The 7,520-nt window shown below is 41.0% G+C and overlaps 1 protein-coding gene across 2 annotated transcripts in view; it reads left to right on the top strand.

Moving 5' to 3' along the window:
- The first annotated feature begins 7,184 nt into the window (after positions 1–7,184).
- FAM3C (family with sequence similarity 3, member C) overlaps positions 7,185–7,520 on the top strand; it is a 39,306-nt gene continuing 38,970 nt past the window's right edge. Inside the window, exon 1 of one of the 2 annotated variants that reach the window (XM_004676979.2) lies at positions 7,185–7,375. The gene's annotated coding sequence lies outside the window, so the exon portion shown is untranslated. The remainder of the gene's footprint in view (positions 7,376–7,520) is intronic. The other variant, XM_012721088.1, reaches the window with a different exon arrangement.

Below are 7,520 nucleotides of genomic sequence, written 5' to 3'. Positions count from 1 at the left end.
TTGCACCACTTAAAAAATACTCCCCCGGGGGCCCTTCCTGGTGGTTCATGGGTTAGGACACAGCACTGCAAGCTGGCCACAGCCACCTCAGAACGAGTTCGATTCCCAGCCTCAGAGGTGACCACCACATAGCACAGCAGACCTCTCCTGACCTGCCTGCTGCTCCCCTCAGTAGTGTACCTGGTCAATCTGCCTGCTCTGCTCCCCACTCTCTCTCTGCTGAAGACTTTCACTGCCCCTGCACTTCTGGCTTGTACCCCAGCTCTGTATGAATAAATAAATAAATCTTAAAAAAAAATTACCCTAAGAATTTAAACACCCCCCCACCCTGCCCCCCCCCACACATATACACACACACACACATACACTCACACATCCCAAAACTCTATGCACAAACTATTCTATGTACAGGGAGGAAATATATCAACCTGATTTGGCTAAATAAATTAACCTGACTTGGACAGGTTGAGCAAAGTGCTGAAGGTCACTTAGGAGCTACTATAACTTGGATTCAGGATCTAAATTTATCTCACTCCAAATCTAAATCAACTCTCCACCTTGAGTCTTTAAATGAATTAAATAGTGATGGAGCCATGAGAGGTATCCTGGAATTAGAGAAGAGAAGGGAGTTTGGGAAGGCAACATTATTTTGGAATCTATAGAAACTAAAAGTTAGATTTCCCACTCCTGTTTTTTTTTTTTTTCCTCCCAATGTAAAGTGAGCAATTTCCCTGGTTTTTGCTTCATGAATAGAAATGGAAAATTTGACTATTGGATAAAACTACAAAATACCAGATGCTATATTTGAGAAGTTCTCTGCGTAAGTAAATTACACTTTAAAATATGTACCAAACCTCAGCAAGGCCACAGAGATTTTATAAGAAACATTTCAAAATAAGAGTACAAAAATTGAACAGTGCAGGGACTCATAAAAATCCTTACAAATTTAATTTCAGAATAACTCATGTGATACTTTGTAGAAAAGTGTAGAAACTGCAATGGAAATTGACCTAAAGTGAAATTCAGTTAATGAAACAAAATTGGATAGAGAGACTGCTCCCAGTTCCCTACCTAGGTCACAGGTGAGTGAAGGAAAGGCATTATTATGCACATATAAACTTTCACGAAGCACGAAACCAACGATTTTATTTTAAAGATTTATTTATGCATACAAGAACTGGAGTATAGGCCAGAGATGCAAGGGGTGAGAGTATTCACCAGAGACAGAGTGGGGAGCAGAACAGTCAGATTGACTGGAATATACTAATGAGGGGAGCAGGGTGTGAGACAGAAGAGGTCTGCTGCGCCATATGGGTCACCTCCTTGGTGGGGGATCAAACTTATGCTGCAGTGGCTGTAGACAGCCTCATAGTGCTGCACCTTGAGCCACCAGGAAGCCCTTGGCCATGTTATAACCATGTGAGATTTGGTCTTCCTAGAATGACTGAATTATCTTTAGTGACCAAGAAATCTACTAGAGAAGATGTCTTAGTACAATACTAACAATAGGATGATATTTTGTTACCCCTATTCCTAACTTTATGCCTTTGGAGAAAACAATACATTTCAATTTCATGTAACTAGAGATCTTAATGTTTAATAAAAATACCACAGTCACAGTGAATCCATCTGTATTTAGAATAAAGGACCCTCACTTAATAAAGAACTGAAGTCACAGACTGAAGCAATTACCTTTTAAGAAAATGCACGCTTTGTTCACTTCTCCTCAGTAGGCTTTCTGGTAGGCTTTTTTCCCTTAATCAAATGTGGAAAGAAGTATTTTTTAAATGATTTAATGTGAGGCTTATTCATTCATTTACTTGAAATTACATGAATGTTCTCCCATTTGCTCTGTGGCACTAAAATAAATAAACCAGTTTTTTCTCCCAATACCTAACAAATATATATTGAAGATACTTTATAGAACATGTGCATGCTATGTATGTGCAAGGTATACTTATGTATTTGCACTTTATGTGTGTACACTTGTGTGTGTGTGTCTGTGTGTGACTATTTCATCTGATTCATGAGTTCTGTATCTTTGTTTGGCATTCCAGACAAGTCACATTGCCATACAAGACTTCAGAACAAGTATATTTTTGCATATATGTATTCGGTGAATTATATGTACTCATTTATATGACACGTAAGTTATATAAGATGAATATGATTAATAATTGTTTATAATATACACTGTACATAATTGCAGGGTTAAGGAAATTACTTTGTAGCTATGATTACTATATATTATTTATGCTTTTAATTTTTTCCCCTTTTATCTCTTAAAATCCATTTTTAGATGTGATTTGTGTTTGAATATGATTTATAAACAAGACAAAAGTGCCAAATTTTCCCTACTGAAGGATCTGTTGAACAAACTAATCTAAACCAGAACCTTCCTGAGAATAGAATTAAAAAAATTAAAAATATAATTTTTTATGGTATCTAGAATCTTCTTTTGTGTTACCAGAAAAGTAGGTATAGATGAGAAAACTAGAGTCCTTTATGCAAATATTCACTATGCCAAGATTTCATTGTATAACATGTTTCATAGTAAATCAAATCCCTGTATGGCTTACACACTAAATGTAGAGTCATGAAGTCATGGGAATTCCCAGCTTTTTGATCTACACATTTTGCTTATATGATGTATCTGAAAATTTCAAGCTGATAGAAACAGTGTAGAATAGTAGCTGTAAACACCTGGAGGGACAGGGAATGGAAAATTACTGTTTAGTAACACAAACTTTCAATTTTCAAGAGGAATAGCTTTCTGAAGGTGGTGCTGATCCCCAACAAAGTGAACACAGATAGATTTAAAAATGGTTAAAGTGATAACATTTATGTTAAAAATGGCAAATGCATCAACTATGGCCCCTTAAACTAGTGGGCATTTTAGTTTTTCTATAGTATACATTTTGCCCTTAGATTCCTAGAAATTAGCTAGCTAGCTAACTACACATACACACAAATAAAAAAAGTTTTGTGTATAGTAAAAAGAGCATGTGGAAATGTGCCATGGTGACCTCCTAATCTGAGAACCCGTCACTAATTCCAAATCTGATTTGGGAATGCTAACACTGAAGGAAACTAGGAGGATTTTCTCTCCAGAGACTTACATTTTGTCTGTAACCAGAGCCTTCTCTTCATCAATGTAGGCCAGCACACGGTATCTTTGCGCAGAGTGCACTATTTAAGGTGCAAAAATTTGTATGTAGTTGTCTTAAAGACTATATATTATTGTCATATGTTCAGCCCAAAACCTTTATTGCATAATTGAGTTTGAGCTCAGGTATTCAACAGAGTCATCCCTGGGTCTTTCCTTGATGATACATTATATTGATACTTTATGCAACAAGGAGGGTAAAATAAGACAAATGTTACAGCTCCAATTTAAGAGTAGGACTGTGCAATTTGGATGGAGCTGGAAAAGATCATGCTTAGTGAGATAAGCCAGAAAGAGAAAGAAAAATACCAGCTGGTTTCGCTCATAGCAGGAGTATAATGGACCAGGCGAGAAAATAATAATAATGAACAGCCATATATCAGAGACATTTTGTGGGGGTGGAGTGGGGAATGGGATCAAAAACGGGGGGGGGGATTTGGGGGAAGGAAAGTGCACGGGATTATGGTGACGACACATGGGTGACTTGGTGATGCGAAGCCTGTGGGGATTACAATTGAGATGGGAAAAAAAATGTACAAAATGATGTAAAAATAAACTGTTATATAAAAAAAGGAAGAGATATTTGAAAAAAAAAAAAAAAAAGAGTGGGGCCCTCCCTGGTGGCGCAGCGGGTTAAAAGCACAGCACTGAGAAGCTAAGGCCACTTCCGCATGAGTTCGATTCCCGCCTGCCCCGGAGGTGACCACATGGCGTGGCAGACCTCTCCTGACCCGCCCGCTGCTCCCCTCATCAGTGTACTTCCTCTATCTGCCTGTTCTGTTCCCCACTCTGTCTCTCTGGTGAAGCCTGTCACCGCCCCTGAGCCTCTGGCCTGTACCCCAGTTCTGTATGCACAAATAAATAAATCTTTAAAAAAAAAAAAAAAAAAGAGTGGGGCCGTGAATCTGGGCATGGGATTGGGTCTGTGGATGGAAAAACAGAATGAGAGGAACTGAGAGGAATTTAAGGTATAACGTTTAGCAAAATCTAGCTGGTTTACTAGGCCAATACGGGTTGTGAAAAGAGAAGTCAGGAAATTTGGAGTTGACGTATCCACCTGGGATCAAATTGTTTCAAAGGATGACTGACCTTACTTGGCAGGAAAGGATTTGTTGGTTCAAGAGGAGTAAAACGAGTGTCACAAGCTGGATGACATTCAAGAGCTCTGAATGCACATTCTGTGAATAGTTTGTAAACCGTAGCTGGGTGTGGTAGGCTACCTAGCATAGGGTGTACATTTGACATTTGTACACTTGTTTGTATTATTCTGCCTCTGATTTTTTTTAATCCTGCTGTTCATTGATAGCTAGGGAAGATCTGGACTTCTCTCTTCAGGTTTGACTTTATTACCCAATAAAAGCATAAACCATACTTTCATATTTTAAAATAACCCTACTTCCAGAACTGGTGTTTTTTTGTTTGCTAAGTTTTATAAATCTTGTACTTCATGTTTCAATTAGTGATTGTCATTACATATGTCATAGAAAACACTGCCACAAAACTTAGCAACTTACAGAAAAGACAAACAAACAACTCAGAGTGCTGGGAAGCACTCTGTCACCAGGTGGCCCTGACAGGCGGTTCCTATGTGCTGCTGTGCATCGAGATCAGGCCTGTGCTGCATTCAGCTAGGAGCTTCCTCAGGACGGGAAGGCATCAGGTGAATTCACTCTCCCGTCTGGGCCCTCCACTGGGGTTGCTGAACTGGTTTGAGCTTCGATTTCGAATGTGTGGTTTTGAGGGTTCAGGGGTGCCCCTCTGCCTGCCTTGTAATAGTTCTACAAGTCATACGGCTGCACTTGGTTGGCATTTGATGAGTCCAAACAATTCCCAGTATTGTCTGGATTCAAGAGGAGAGAAGACATAAACCACCTCTGAATGGTAAAAGTGGTGTGAATTGTCAGGAATGGGAGAAATTACCGGCAGCCCTGTTTTATAGGCAAATATAGTCCTGTTTGTTACTCCATATATAGACAACTACATATATATTCCATTTGTCTAAATGGACAAAGGGGATATTCTGCATGAGAATGGTCCAATGAAAATTGTGAGACTTTTCATCAAGATTTACATTAAACAATATTATATAATCCTGGTGTGGGGACTAATACAGCTTAAGTGATGGCTTGAAGGAAAACCCTGCACCTGTTGAAGAAAGAATGAATTTTCTTTTCAAATTCACACAGAGGGAAGGCTGTGAGGCAGATTTGAATCTTATCTCTGCTCGGTTACTATCTGAACTGGGCAGCTTTCCCTTTCCTTCTCTGTATTTATGGGATTAATGTGAGGATTAAATGAGTCAGACTCTGCAGTGTTAGGGAAAGAACTTGGCATACAAAATATACAATAAATATTGGCTTTAAAATATAATCACTACCTATTATTGTGTAACACAGCTATACCTATTGATATTAAACTATTAAACTTGGAGCTGCAAAATTCTGTGGTCTTCATAAATTTAACCATTAATCTTTATAACCACTGCTGCCTTTCCTACCTTTGCCAAGTGAAAAAATGTAGGAAAATTATCTTTACTCTTTCATAAGTTAAAAGAAGAAAAAAAGCAGGTGAACTAAAGAAATGCTGCACAAACTTAAACATTGCAATCCATGTTAAGAAATGTAATTTACAAGACATACACACACTCACCTACATCTACTATTGTACAAATGTTTCATGAAACAGTACTTATCCTTGAGTTGTGCTATGAACTCTGAGTTTTTATTTCTAGTTCAGTGAATCACCACCGGCATAATACTGTTGGTGTTCCACTGTTATTAATTTCATTACCAACCAAGGAGTCGAAGTCATATATTAATGTCATGGGGAAGTAGGCTTTTAAACAAACCTCCAACCTAGGAAATGTTTCAATACGGTGGTAGAAGTACAAGGCCATTTCCACATAAGCCAGTTTGGTTATGGAAGAAGTTCTTTCACACATGACCTGACCTTTTCACTGAAGAGGTTTCAGAAATCTTTCAATGGGACAAGTGTGTGTCCCCGGCACTGTGTTGGTGGGAAAAGAAACAAATTACCTTCCTGTTTGTCTTGTGATTCTAGCTTCACAACTCATTACATTGTATTTTTGAGCAACTTATTTTAGTGGTTTTGGAGTCTTGGGTTTTTGATGTGTTAAAGTTAAGACACAAATAACATCTACTTCCTTTGAGTTGTGAGAATTAAATAACACATCCCTCAAGGCTCATCAAAGATCCAATAAAGTGGTACCTAGAAGACTCTTAGAATGTGTTTCTTGCTTCCTCTCCTACTTTAGCATTATTTAGCTTCTGTGTTTTACATTTTTGAAAGAAAGTTCACTCTAGGTAGAAGACTTACTATGGTCAAACCTTACTCTTTAATGCAATTTAAACTTCTATTATATGAATTGCCCCAATATTTTCTCTAATAGGTAAAAAGTTACTAGCAATAATAGTAATGTCACTATTAGGGAATACGGAATTACGAAACAATTCTGTTGTCTAATTTTGTATGTGGTCTGCACTGCCTTTTCAGTTATCAACACGTATGGTAAACCTGTCTTAGAAGTGAGAAAAAATTTCAAAACATTGGGTTTTTAAATTTTTTTTTAAATAACAAAACATATACTTAACTTTTTTGCTTGGATCAAACATGTAAGGTTTGTGCCTGGGATGAGCAATATTTTCAGAATCAATTTACTAGTTAAGAAGTTTAAGATCGCTTTTTCCCAGCTGGTGAATCTCTAGAATGGGATTGGTTATTTTAACATTTATGCCTTCAGGGCTAGGTTATGAACGCCTGCAAAAATCTGGGGACACAGACGCCCCCCTGCCGGGACGCCACCAGGCGCGGGCGCCCCCTCCCGCCCCGCCCCAGCAGTCCCCACGTGGCAAGCCCAGGTTGCGCCGCGCGGGGCGGGGCCGGCGGGAGGAACCGCAGACTCCTCCCACCTCTCCGTCCGGGCTCTTGGGCAGGCAGGGGCGCCCGCTCGGTCCTCCACCGCCAGGGGGCGGGCGCGGCTTCCCGGCGGCGGGGGCCCATTGGTCGCGGCGGGGAAGCGGGGGAGGAGGCCCGGCGGCGAGCTGGCTTCCTTCTGGCCACTCTCCGGGGTGAGGGGAAGCGGAGCAGCCCGGGAGGAAGCGGAGAGGCGAGCGGGCTGCGGCGGCGGTGGCTCCCGTCGGCCGCCGGCAGGACTGACCGCGGGACAGCTGGAAGGCGGGCGGGAGGCCGGTGAGATGGACCAGGAGGCGGCCGGAGCCGCGACCGGGAGTGGGGCGGGATGGAGGGTGTCTGGGGGAGCCGGGGCCCCCCTTCCCTTTCATCCTCGGCTCTCGCGGCCGCCGCCAGCCGGGGGCGGGTCCCGGGCGCGCCCGGG

The sequence above is a fragment of the Condylura cristata genome, unplaced genomic scaffold (assembly GCF_000260355.1).
Source record: "Condylura cristata isolate star-nosed mole 26May11 unplaced genomic scaffold, ConCri1.0 scaffold00005, whole genome shotgun sequence".
NCBI classification, from domain to species: domain Eukaryota; kingdom Metazoa; phylum Chordata; class Mammalia; order Eulipotyphla; family Talpidae; genus Condylura; species Condylura cristata.
The sequence above is the reverse complement of the archived record's forward strand: the minus strand, read 5'-3'. Positions and strand labels throughout refer to the sequence as shown.